Source organism: Narcine bancroftii, chromosome 1 (assembly GCF_036971445.1).
Source record: "Narcine bancroftii isolate sNarBan1 chromosome 1, sNarBan1.hap1, whole genome shotgun sequence".
Lineage (NCBI taxonomy): Eukaryota > Metazoa > Chordata > Chondrichthyes > Torpediniformes > Narcinidae > Narcine > Narcine bancroftii.
This window is the reverse complement of record NC_091469.1, coordinates 105,862,799-105,876,981: the sequence shown is the minus strand read 5'-3', so window position 1 is coordinate 105,876,981 and position 14,183 is coordinate 105,862,799. Positions and strand designations below refer to the sequence as shown.

At 43.3% G+C, this 14,183-nt stretch overlaps 1 protein-coding gene across 5 annotated transcripts in view; it reads left to right on the top strand.

Annotated features, from left to right (window-relative positions):
* Positions 1 to 14,183, top strand: part of LOC138762210 (dual specificity testis-specific protein kinase 2-like) — a 197,844-nt gene that overhangs the window by 32,942 nt on the left and 150,719 nt on the right. The window contains exon 1 of one of the 5 annotated variants that reach the window (XM_069935830.1): positions 6,528 to 6,711. The exons of the other annotated variants lie outside the window; for them this stretch is intronic. The gene's annotated coding sequence lies outside the window, so the exon portion shown is untranslated. Of the gene's footprint in view, positions 1 to 6,527; positions 6,712 to 14,183 lie in introns of those variants that run through there. 5 annotated transcript variants of the gene reach the window in all.

Below are 14,183 nucleotides of genomic sequence, written 5' to 3'. Positions count from 1 at the left end.
TATTAGATCTGCGTGCATGTGAAAAGCTCAACCTGTGTGGTGATACAACCACACTACACTGGCTGCACTCCTACCAGCCTACTACAGGGGGCAACCACGATACCTGCAGGTGAGGCTGGCCCCACCTGCCAGCTGCCAATCATTGGGCCCATTTAAAGACTCAAGCCAGCCCCTTAGGAGAGTCAGACATGTGGAGCCAGCAAAGATACTGAGACTAGTGTGTACAAGTTTATGCTAATTAAAGCCTGTTACAGTCTGTGGACTTGATGTCAGAATTATTCGCACAGCAGCGTTCACAACCTGGTGAAAAGAGTTTCCGTAGTGGCTTCACAGACCAAAGATAAGCACAAAACACTCATGGAAGAAAGGATAACTACATTGGAGAAGTGATACCTTAATGTACAGAGAGAATCAACCTCATTACATGACATGGCTGACACACTGGAAAACGAGTTGTCAAATAAGGATACCTTCTGTATCTAGAACGTCTGGAACTGGCTGAACAAAAGCTGCAGCAAACAATGAAGTGAGCAGAAATGTCACCAGAAGTAGAAGCTGAACTTGCCCAACATATTGCAGCTCTAACAAAGGCTGAAGAGTGGCCTGGCAGCATGGAAGAACACAATTAAGCATCTGTCAGTCTTTTCAGGATAAGGAATTGGAACATGTAAACTGTCTTCTTTCAACTACAAAGCTTGAAGGAGCTGCCACACTATCAGAAGATGAACTGGCAGCTATGTTACCCACTGCAGCAGCTGTGGCCAAGATTGTGAAGCCTGGAATAAAGCTCACAGAGTTGTATAATGAATATGTTGAAGTCCAAGATCAATTGTTCTTGGCAAAACAGGAAAATAAGAGAGTGAATAAATATTTGGATGAAATTATGAAAGAAGTGGAGATGAAAGCTCCACTTCTGAACACCAGCGTGAAGAATATGAATGTGTGCAAAATTCTGTGGCAAATCTCTCAGCTAAATTAGAAGATGCCATGAAGGAAATTTGCCATTTACAAAAATGCATTGATGAGGCGAATAAGCATACTTTATTACTCAGCAGGAAATACAAGTGTCAGATCTTTCACAGCAGAATAGGGACCTTTTGATGGAACTAGAAGATGTGTGAAAAAAATCATATTTTACATGAAGATGAAGTTAGTTTTACTCACATAAGCAGTTCCTCTGAAGTGATTTCTCAGCATCTGGTGACCTATCGTAATGTTGAGGAACTGCAACAGCAAAATCGACAGCTACTGGTGACTGTTCCTGAACTTGCTGATGAACAGGAACTTCTTCACAGATTTCTGAACTTCAGGTGAATCTTACAGATGCCCTGAATGAAGTTGAATGACATTGTGTAGCCAGATGTCAACTAGTGGAAAGAGACTGACCACAGAATATAGATACTTTGGTTATGTAGTCATAGTATTATGTTTGTGTTATTGTTTTTTTTAAAGGGGAAAGATGTGTTATTATATGTGTAAATAAGAACCACATTTCCCAGCATGCAATGCACATAGTTGGGTGAAAACTGGAAGTGGTATATGATGGCAATTGCTGGTGTTGCTGGAAGTCAGTTGAAGCAGCTCAAGGAAAATAAAGTTGATAAAGTGTTAAATCTACATAAAGTCATTCTTGAAAGAACAAGCACAACAGGAAGCATACATTATAAAGGAAGCAGGAAATAGGAAGGGCTCATGAGAAGGAGGTGCACCCTTTGTGGCATTCTCTATATCAGAGAGACTGATGGCAGACTGGGAGATCACTTCGCTCAGGACCTTCACTCCATTTGCAAACACAGCAACCTCCCAGTGGCCAACCATTTCAATTCCGGGTCATACTCCCATGCTCACATGTCTGTCCTTGGCCTTATATACTGTTCCACCCTAACCACCTGCCGATTGGAGGAAAAACACCTTATTTTCTGTCTTGGCACTCTCCACCCACATGGCATGAACATTGACTTTACTGCTTTCCATTAAACCTGCTTGCCTTTTCTTTCCCCTCCCCCCTTTTCCTGTCTTTCCAGTTCTTTCGCCCACCCAGCCCAGACATCCCCCCTCCCCTCCCTCTCGTTACTGCTGTCCCCTCCATCCTTTCTCCACTTATCATTTCCTGCCTTTGTCACCCACCCCTTCCCCCTCCTGCTCCTTTGTCCGGACACTTGATGGCATTTTCTCATGCTTTGATGAAGGCCTCAAGCCCGAAATGTCAGTTATGTATTTTTACACTGTTTGACCTGATGACCTTCTCCAGCATTTTGTGTTTTTACTTAAGAAATTACTTAGGAGAGCTTGAAGGGGGCATGAGAAGGCCTTGGCATGTAAGATTAAAGAGAACCTCAAGGCATTCTGTACATATGTGAAGAACAGAAATGGTGAGAATGAAGGTGGGGCTGCTGAAGGATAAAGGAGGCAACATGTGACTGGAGGTTGGGGAGGTCCTAAATGATTCTGTATTCGCAATTCCAATGCCATCTACAAGTTTTCTGATGACACCACAGTTGTCGGCTGAATCACATATGCCAATGAGGAAGCATTCAGGAAGAAGCTGGATCAGCTCATTGAATGGTGTAACGACAACAACCTTACGCTTAATGTTAGCAAAACCAAGGAGATGATTGTTGACTTTAGGAGGAAGTCAGGGGAACATGACCCAGTCCTCATCGAGGGCTCAGAAGTAGAGAGGGTGATGAACTTCAAACTCCTGGGTGTCAACATCACCAAGAATCTGTCCTAGAGCTCCATGTTGATGCAATCACAAAGAATGCTTGACAGCAGCTATACTTGGTGAGGTGCCTGAGGAGATTCGGATGTCACCGAAGACTCTCGAAAACTTCTACAGGTGTACCGTGGAGAGCATTTTGGCTGGTTGCATCATTATTTGGTAAGGAGGCGCCAACTCTCAAAACAAGAATAAACTCCAGAGGGTTGTTAACTCAGCCTGTATATCACAGGCACCAGTCTTCACTCCATCAAGGACATCTACATGAGGCGGTGTCTTAAAAAAGCAGTCTCTATCCTCAAAGACCCCCACCACCTAGGCCATGCCATCTTCACTCTGCTACCATTGGGAAAAAGGTACAGGATCCTAAAGACGAGCTCTCAATGGCACAAGGACATCTTTCCTGCTGCCATCAGATTCCTGAATAAACCAAAGACTCTGCCTTACTTTTCGTGCACTATTATTTAAATTTTTTTATAGTAATGTCATAAGATGTTTGCCCCTCTGATGCTGTTGCAAAACAATGAATTTTATGACTTGTTCATGACAATAAATTCTGATTCTCTTCCTGATTCTGAAAAGGACCTAGATCAGGTGAGGTTGGAATGGAACAGGCTTGTGTGCTGGTCAATGCTGAGATTATGGAAGAGGATGTGTTGGATCTTCTTAATATTGATAGGTCCCCAGGGTTGGATGTGATATACCCCAGGTTTCTATGGCAAGTGAGGGAAGAAATAGTTGGGGCAATGACTATGATCTTTGAGTCCTCTTTGGCCTCAGGGGAGGTGCTGAAGAATGGTATATGTGTTCCCCTTGTTTAAAAAAGGTAATAATCTTATGCCAGTGGTGTGCAAACTGTTGGAGAGGATTCTTAAGGATAGAATCTACGAGCATTTGGTTAAGTAAAGCCTACTGAAGGATAGATATCATGGCTTTGTGAAGGGAAGATCATGTCTCATGAGCCTAACTAAGTTTTTTTGCGGAGGTAACCAAAGAAATTAATGAGGGTAGAGTGGTAGTTGTGTTCTATTTGGATTTTAGTAAGGCATTTGACAAGGTCCCCCATGAGAGACTTGTTCAGAAAGTCATGGAATCCATGGAACCTTGGCTGTGTGGATAAAAATTTGGCTTGCACAGAGAGTCGTAGTGGCTTGGAGATCAGCGACGAGTGGAGTTCCACAAGATCTGTTCTGGGACCTCTGCTCTTTCTGATCTTTATAAACTACCTAGATGAAGAGATGGAAGGATGGGTCAGTAAGTTTGCTGATGATGCAAAAGTTCGAGGAGTTGTGGATAGAATTAAAGGTTGTCGAAGGTTACAAAAGAATTTGGGTGGAAAAGCGGCAGATGATGTTCAATCCGGATAAGTGTGAGGTGATATATTTTAAAAGGACAAACTAGAATGCTGAGTACAGGGTTAATCGTCAGATACATCACAGTGTGGATAAATAGAGGGACCTTGGAGTCTAAATCCATACACCCTTCAAGGTCACCTTGCAGGTTGATAGGATAGTTAAGAAGATCTAGGGTATCTTGGGCTTCTTTAATAGGGGGATTGAGTTTAAGAGTAGAGAGGTCATGTTGCAACTCTAAAAATCCCTCGTGAGACCACACTTTGAATATTGTGTTCAGTTCTGGTCACCTCATTATAGGAAGAATGTGGAAGCTATGGAAAGGATGCAGAGGGGATTTACCAGGCTGTTCCTGGATTGGAAAATAAGTCTTATGAGGCAAGGTTAGCAGAGCTGGGATTTTTCTCTTGGGAGCATAGAAGGATGAGAGACTTTTAAGGGTGGGAAATTTAGGGGAGAAATCAGGGGTGAGTTTTTTTTTACACAGTTGTAGGTGCCTGGGGTGCCTTGCCAGGGATGGTGGTGAAGGCTGAAACATTAGGAGCATTTAAGAGACTCGTAGACAGACACATGGATGGAAGAAAAATAGAGGATTGTGGGGTAGAGAGGGTTTAGTATTTTTTAATGAATATTTGAGTCAGGACAACATCGAGGGCCAAAAGACCTGTTCTGTGCTATAGTGTTCTATGTTTTAAATTTGAGTTGTGTTCTCTGGAGTGTTAAAGGCTGAAGGTTGCATAATAGATGTTTAAAAATTATGAGAGTGATAGTTAGGCAAGACAAAATCTTTATCCCAGGGTAATTGACAAGTATTGATAAATATTGATGAGGGTGGTACTGTTAGCGTAGCAGATAGCGCAAATCTATTATAGTGCCAGTGACTTGATTTGAATCTGTCGCTCTCTGTACGGAGTTTGTACATTCTCCCCATGAGCTGCTTTTTCCCACCTTCCAGAAACATGAGGCATGTAGGCTCTTCTGAAAACCCCTCCTTTGGAAAACATGGCTTCCACTCTATCATAACTGATGAAGCCCTCATGCATTTTCTGCACATCTATTGTCATCCCCCAATTCAGAACAAGGATAGTTCCCTGACTCATCACTTTTCATGCTGTTAACCTCTTCCCTCAGTTTTGCCACCATCAGGTTTATTTTCCTGATTCCTTTTTCTGCTTTATGTAGGGCCCACTCTCCGTGACTTTCTGGTACATCAACCTCTTCCTGTCCACCCTTCCTATAATCAGGCACTTTCCCTACAGTTGTCTGAAGTGCAGAGTGTCTCTGCACCTCCTCCCTCACCATCGCTTAGTGACCTAAACATCCCTTCCAGGTGAGGGAGAGATTCTTGGGCACCTCCTCCAGCTTAGTTTATTGCATGTGATGCAGCTTCTTCTTCATTGGTAGACTTGGCAATTGTTTTGCACACCATCTGCACTCTCCATAACAACCATCCTGAACGACCAGTGCCATGTCATTTCAACACCCCTTCCCATTTCTAGGCTAAACCTGTCTGTCATCAGCCTTTTCCAGTGCCACACTGAGGTCAAATATAAACTTAAAAACACTGCATCTTTAATGTCACTCGGTTAACCTACAGCCTATGACTTTGGACATTTGAGTTTTGCCATTTCGGATAACCTACTCTCATCAGTCCACCCAGGGGGTGCTCACCTTTTCTCCCATGTCACTCTTCCACACCTGGTTCCATCTGGCCCACACCCACATTCCCATCTACTGGGGTTTCTTCTCTCTTCATTCATCCATCTCAATTTGGTTCTAACTACCCTCCAGCCTCTGTTTCTCCCCTTCACCCTTCCCCACCTGTTTCTATCTGTCCATCATTCCCCTCATCTAATTCCATCTCTCACCAACACTGGTTATCTTCCCTCTCCACTCTCCGACCTGATGCAGGAAATATCGGCAGTCCTTTGCCTCCGTTAATGGTGGTTCTTCAGCAATTTGCTTTTGCAGCATCTCTAGTTTCTTGTGGCTCCTCCATGATAGGATTTTCCCCCGTAGCCTCTTAAAACCAGAGGGTAAGGGGGTTATCTGTTTAGAGGAGATTCATCAGAGGTAGTTGCAGGGGTCTGGTGGGTGGTGGAGGACAGTACTCTGATCGTGGTGAGCTCTTGAATTGTTCGGGCAAAGGTAGCAATGGACCAAGTGGGATTGATATCCATAGGTTCTCGATGGACGGCATCGTCGATGACTTGTTCATCCACAAATAAGCAGTGTGTGTGTGTGTGAAAATCCAGCATCATTCTCTGTGTGATACGCACCGATCCTGTGATCCAACCCTGTTCTTGTGAACGGCCACGGCTCAGCCCGAGTTTCTAGGACAACCTCCGAGAACTGCCGTGGAAATGTAACGTTCGCCTTGTTCCGAGCACACTCCGGCAACAGGTCACGGCGTGGACACATCGCAAATGGCTTCGAATCGTCTGCCGCAATGCAGCGTACCCAAAGCAACCTTTTGAAAGTAGCACTCAACCGGGAGTTGATCAGCAAGGGGGGGTTTCATCAAAGGTATTTGAAACGTGTCTGGCTTTAACTTGGAGGAGGAAACGCGAGCGGCTCCAAGTCCCAGCCTCCGGCTGCAGCGAGAGGATCTTCTCTCGTCTTCCAATTTTATCAACCAGGGTAGGTTCAGAATCTTATAACTTTTCTCCGTTATTCCCAAACTTTCTTCTATCAATTCTATCGTTTCCCACCTTGGCTATTACTTGTTTATAAGAAGATTGCTGTTTCCCCGGTTGGGTGTGCCGATTTTAAAGTAAGTTGCTTAGCATTTGCCCTATGAGTAACATATGGATGTAGTTTCGCGCATTATTCTCGCTGTTATAGCATAAAAGTGGGGGGTGGGCTGTGGTTCACACTTTAATCTTGTAACTGGGAAAGCAGAAATAGCAGAACCGAAACTCATTGGAGCCACATTGTTAAAGGAAAAGGACGGAACTGAATTGCAAATCCATTGGATAAATTACCGCGAGGTACAAATCGGTTCTGCCTTTAGTCCACGGTCTGCTCTGTGTGGTCGTTGCGTCAACAAGAAACTGGATTGCGAATTTGTTCAGAACGATTCTCATCTCTAGATGAGGTAGGCAAGAGAAATTGCAAATGCTGGAAACTAGAGCACCACACAAAATGCTGGAGGAACTCAGTGGGAGAGCTTGACTTTCATGGATGCTGAGTTCCTCCAGTTCTTCGTTTTTAAGTTCTATCGATGATGTCTAATAACCCACAGGAACGAAGGAGAAAGAAATTGGGGACATTAGTGTAGCCAGATACTGTTGACAGGTTGAAGGTGGTTCCTCTGTTCAATATTTGATTCACAATGAATTTCTCAGGCAGCTTGCACTATATAGCCTTGACATTTACATGTACAGATGTCGACTTGCAGGCAAATCGTATTTCAAATCTCTGACAGGATATTGGTTAATTAGGGAATTCATTATTTCCCTGCCACAACTCATCTGCTGTTGAAATCTTCATGTCTTTATTATCTCTAGACTGGACAATTGGCTAGTCTCCTTTCAGAAACTTCACTCTTCCTTAAATTTGCTGCTAAATCTTGCTCACCCATCACTCCTGCTTTCCTGACTCCTCCTTTCAAAGTTCTTTTCCTTGTTCTTGAATGTCAGTATCATCATGTCTCCTGCCCTTACAACCTTCATCAGTTGAGTCAACCTTTGGGACTGATCTCAGTTCTTCCCCCAGTTCTGACCTTTGTTACTGATTTTAATTAGTTATTCACAGCTAGAGCTGCTTCTACCACTGAAATTTCCTCCCTGAACATCACATGACCTCTCTCCTCCTTTGAGAGAATTCTTAAAAACCCACTTTTAGTCATCACTTGTGTCTCTCTTTCTAGTTCAGTTTATTTCTGGCGATGTTTAAATTTAGACATACAGCCCACTAACAGGCCCTTCTGGCCCACGAGCCTATTACATCTCTATAGCCTACAACCCCCGTATATGTTTTGAAGAGTGAGAAGAAACCGGGGTGCCTGGAGGAAACTCCTTACAGACAGCGCCAGATTCAAACTCCAGTCACTGGTACTGTGCCAGCATTGGACTAACTGCTACACTAACTGTGCGGCCCCTCGATGTGAAAGGGATTGTGTTGGCTGCTGGATGCCATTTCACCACTATAAGTGATTGGCAATTTTTGTATATCTTGCAGTCTAAAAATATTTCAAAAAATAATTTCTGAACCAGTTTGCTGATAATGTATAGTAGAGAACTGTATTCTGAAAAGCCCATTATTATTTCTACATTATGATTTGTATGTATCAGCTGGCAAAGCAGAAATATATCCCTTACATTATCCTCCCCCACCACAATTTCATCAAGATTTCTGTTGATCCATTAAGTCATTTCTATCACAGGTCTTGTAAAATTCTTTTTAAATATTGCTGTGGATTCCTACAGAATTCTCATCTTATTTCTTTTGCCCTTTCTACTATGAACTGAATTTGATTAAATTTGCACCTTTAATGGTTTTCAAGAGGAAACCAAATCCATGAAAATCCAGACAAATACACATCATCAAGTTGAAATCAAACCCCCCTGGTCCAGCTGATATCCTGTACTATTAATTATGACAGTAAATGGATTACCAAGATTTATATTTTACAGAGTTGGTTCATATTGATTGCTCCAAGGTAGTGTTAGAAATATCCTGTTTCAAAGCCTCACTGGCAATGTAAAATGAATTGTGATCATTTGTTAATGATTGCATTTGTAAAACAAATATTTTTCATCTGTAGACTTTCTCTCAGATTGTAAAGGAAAGTGTCACCACTGTCTTGGACGGGTACACTAAGTATTTAGGCCACCCAACAATTGTGTAAATGTATGAGATGCATTCCGGCACTATTATGGGGAGCAACAAACTTCTTCAGTTAGTGGTACCTCATTGGTACAAGTCACACAATTTATATTGTAACTCTAATGCCAAAGATAGTGCCAAGTATTGTGACATTGGTGTCACACAAAGTAGCATCAGACTGATGTGGCATCATTACATCTGACAGCAACCAAGTCAATTAGTCTTTATGATTTTGGTATAACAATCAGATTAAATGCTTGGGTATTCTGAATTATAGTGGTTAAAATGCCAGTATTTACTTTCTGTGGAAGAAAGTATTATATCCATATAGAAAAACATTAATTATCTGAGCCATTTAAAATGGAAGCTGTGGTGACAATATAAATGTAAAATTATAGGTACCAAATATTGCCCAAGTACTGTCTGAAATACTAGCATGTTAAATTGGAGGAAGAGCTGTAGGTGGTGCTGAAGTTACTTTTTGGTAGACAATGGCATACATTGTGGTGCAATTAATCTCACCATTAAAGTATGTGATACCAAGGATAATTGAAGTATCTTGATAATTCAAGGGAAAAAGTAATTTAAAATAAGAAGAAAGATGTTAACAAAAACCAAGCAAGTTCTCTTCTGAAAAAGTCAAGGATAACTATGTCTGAATGGTTGGTGTAGGGCAGCACGGTTAGTGTAGCAATTAGTACAACACTATGGGGGATGTCCCCCAAAGTTCCTCAACATGATTATCCAACTGCACGAAAACCAACAAGGTCGGGTCAGATACAGCAATGAGCTCTCTGAACCCTTCTCCATTAACAATGGCGTGAAGCAAGGCTGTGTTCTCGCACCAACCCTCTTTTCAATCTTCTTCAGCATGATGCTGAACCAAGCCATGAAAGACCCCAACAATGAAGACGCTGTTTACATCCGGTACCGCACGGATGGCAGTCTCTTCAATCTGAGGCGCCTGCAAGCTCACACCAAGACACAAGAGAAACTTGTCCGTGAACTACTCTTTGCAGATGATGCCGCTTTAGTTGCCCATTCAGAGCCAGCTCTTCAGCGCTTGACGTCCTGCTTTGCGGAAACTGCCAAAATGTTTGGCCTGGAAGTCAGCCTGAAGAAAACTGAGGTCCTCCATCAGCCAGCTCCCCACCATGACTACCAGCCCCCCCACATCTCCATCGGGCACACAAAACTCAAAACGGTCAACCAGTTTACCTATCTCGGCTGCACCATTTCATCAGATGCAAGGATCGACAATGAGATAGACAACAGACTCGCCAAGGCAAATAGCGCCTTTGGAAGACTACACAAAAGAGTCTGGAAAAACAACCAACTGAAAAACCTCACAAAGATAAGCGTATACAGAGCCGTTGTCATACCCACACTCCTGTTCGGCTCCGAATCATGGGTCCTCTACCGGCACCACCTACGGCTCCTAGAACGCTTCCACCAGCGTTGTCTCCGCTCCATCCTCAACATCCATTGGAGCGCTCACACCCCTAACGTCGAGGTACTCGAGATGGCAGAGGTCGACAGCATCGAGTCCACGCTGCTGAAGATCCAGCTGCGCTGGATGGGTCACGTCTCCAGAATGGAGGACCATCGCCTTCCCAAGATCGTATTATATGGCGAGCTCTCCACTGGCCACCGTGACAGAGGTGCACCAAAGAAAAGGTACAAGGACTGCCTAAAGAAATCTCTTGGTGCCTGCCACATTGACCACCGCCAGTGGGCTGATAACGCCTCAAACCATGCATCTTGGCGCCTCACAGTTTGGCGGGCAGCAGCCTCCTTTGAAGAAGACCGCAGAGCCCACCTCACTGACAAAAGGCAAAGGAGGAAAAACCCAACACCCAACCCCAACCAACCAATTTTCCCTTGCAACCGCTGCAATCGTGTCTGCCTGTCCCGCATCGGACTGGTCAGCCACAAACGAGCCTGCAGCTGACGTGGACTTTTTACCCCCTCCATAAATCTTCGTCCGCGAAGCCAAGCCAAAGAAAAAAAAATTACAGTGCCAGCGACCTGGTTTGAATCTGGCACTGACTGTGAGGTGTTTGTATGATCTCCCTGTGTCTATGTAGGTTTCCTCTGCGTACTCCAGTTTCCTCCCACCCTCCAAAATGTACGGGGTTGTATTAATTGATGTATTGGGAGGCAAGGGCTCGTGGGACAGAAGGGCCTGCTACTATGCTGTATGTCTACAAAAATTATTTTAATGAATTTTTTTACAGAACAGACATCAATATGAAGCAATTGCTTCTTGACATATAAAGTCGGCGATAGTGAATGGGATTACACACTCTCAGATATATATTGTGGGCAGTGTAGAATTCTAAATGCAGTACAAAGACAACCCTGTTGTGGGTAACAGACTTTGCATTCAGCAAAATGAACACAAAAGAGATGTGAAAGCAAAAGGGGTCATAGAAACTGTTACAGATGATCTCACTGGTGATATTCATGAACAGTTTCCAGACAAAAATCTCCAATGGATACAAGACTATGATTAAAGAGAAACTTGTGTTTTATTAAATGTTGAAGCAACTTTACTGAGGAGGGAACAGTAAGTTAATTAACAACCTTTCCAGAAAATAGCCCTTTAGTTCATTTATTTTTCCATGATATCATAATACCTTCTGGTTCAATCATTTTAATCTTTATAAGCATTAACGAGGATAAGATCCCTCAAGAATTTTGAAATCAGATGAAATGCTAAAGAAAACTAGCATGCTGGTCATTTCCAGTCTGAATTTCATTTAGAGCTCATTTCAACTTTATAACCATAGCATGGGGATTACATTGACAGTAATGGAAAGTAAAGAAGCTGAAACCATATGGTCTATATTAGGTGACTAACCAAATGGAAATAGATTTTCATATGGTTCAATTAGTGAAAGGGCTGTAGGATATTACTGAACCATAAAAAATTGGAATCCCATGAAAGTCTTGCCTCTGCCGAGTTACCTAATCTCTAAGAAAGGAGCAGTGGAAGGATTAAAATTGGAGCAGGCTGCATTAGGAGGAAAAGTACAGCCAAGTCCAATGTTTTATGGAGTGAGAGAGTGAATGATCTTGTAAATGTTTGCTGAGGAAAGGATTACATTTAAAATTGAAAGATCATTCAGTGTCATACTTATGAATGAATAGGTCACATTGAAATCAGTTTGTTCTGATGAAAGGTTCTGACTTGAAACATTAACAATTCTTTTTCTCTCACTGATACTGCTCATCCCACTGAGTTCCTCTAGCAGATTGGTTTTGTTTTTGCTACAGATTCCTGTATCTACAGTCTCTTGTGTCTCCATATTTAAATTCTCAGTTGAGATGGTGGAAAGTGGACGTGCCACTTGAAGATCTGTATTTCTGGAAGTGTCAGTGCCTTTAGAAGAAGGCACACAATTACATGTATTTCTTCAAGATGTGAACATCATCAGCAGGGCTCATTCCCAACAGTGATTGAACTGACCACCTTGCTTGAACATTTAAGCAACAAAAATATTGGTGGGTAAGGAAACGTGACAAAAATGGCAGAGGTCCTGGAAGTGCTGTAACGGCAGTGCTGCCACTGGTGCAGAGCAACGAGCAGAGGCACAGTACTCCTCCACTGGGTCCTACCGCCCAGTCGAAATGCTGATGGCTCTGTCCAATAACGACCAGTTAAAGGAGGTAAAATGTTCTATTTAAAATCGTGCAACTACAGGGTCTGAGCTCAAGATGGTGACACCCATGTTTAGCAGTGGCCTCGAAATGTTGCAGACTGCAGGGGACTGGCTCAGTCACCAGTAATGGGAAGAACATTCCCTGTTGAGAAGGAGAAGGGGAGGAGATGACCCTAAGGACAGTGAACACAGTGGCAGACTAGTGAAGGAATCTGTGGCTGAAGGACACACATAGGTGGTGAGCTATTGGTAACTTGCAGGTGGGGAACCCACTCAAGCTATAAGCTGCTGGTGACTAGAGGTCAAAGGACTCACACCAGGCTGTGGGCTGCTGGAGACTGACTCATGAGTACCAGATATTTGAACCAGGAATTGAGAGGATGCTGAGGACAAGGAAGACTCCCAAAGGACCCTAGATGCTGAAAGCTTCCTCTACTGTCAGAGGTTTTGATCTGGTTTTGAGTTGTCGATGGTTTGAACTCAACTTGAGTCTTGAGCAGCTGCAGAGGCAGCAGGAGAGCGGGAGGAGAACCCACGGACACTTAGACCTGGGGGGGGACTTTCTTTTGCTTCTCTTTCTCTGACTGTGAGGGGCATCCAGCAATGCTAATGGCAATTCTTTATGACTAAAGGCAATTTTGCATGATATTAGTTTTCTGTTTTGATACTTTATCTCTTTCCTGCCATAAGGCAACCAATAATAGAAGAAAGAAAAGCAAAAGAGAATCCCATTAGAGGCACTGAGCATCTCTGGATTCACCTCCAGCATCAGTGCATCCACACAGACCCTGTTCGATTCATTGGCAGCCTGAGCTCCAGATCCAAACCTCTGATATGATCAGGAAGCCTTCATCGACCAAAGCCCTTCGAGAGCCCTTCTTGCCCTCAGCATCTTCTTCAGTCTCGGATCTGATACTTGATTTTATGAACCAACAGCCCACAGCCTGTCATGTTCCTTCAACCCAAGTCTCCAACCGCATGCGGTCTGTGTTAAGTTCTTCTGCTGCTAAGTCCCTCACTAGTCCACTCTTGTAGGCACCCTTCTGTAGGATCATCCTCTACTTCTGCTTTTCAATGGGGGGGGGTGTTCTCTCCAATTCTGGTGCCCGGCTGCTCCCCCTGAATCTGCAACCCCTCTTAGTATGCTGCCACCTTGGACACCAGGGTTTCAGGATTTAAAAAAAAACACAATCAGCTCTTGTAATAGACTGTGAACATCAGGACCGAACAGTAGGACCCTGTAGAGCAGGGTCTCCCGGTTCCACACCTGCAGCAGTGCTGCCTTTACAGTAACTCTAGCTGAGCCGCCTTTTTTAGCCAATTTCAAATTCCATAACTATGAAGTGGAAGTTGAGCTCAGGTTTCTAAGTTGTTAAAACATTGATTGAACTATTGTACTTTCATGACATCGCATAACTTAAAAGTTACAGATTTAATGAGGAGGTAGTGTTGGGTATATTGAAAAAGATCAAGGTGGATAAATCTCCAGGTCCTAACAAAATATTCCCTAGGACCCTGAGGGAGGTTAGTGAACAAATAGTAGGGGAGTTGACAGAAATATTTAAAATGTCACTGGCCATGGGGGAAGTGGAGGGTGGCTCATGTTGTTCTACTATT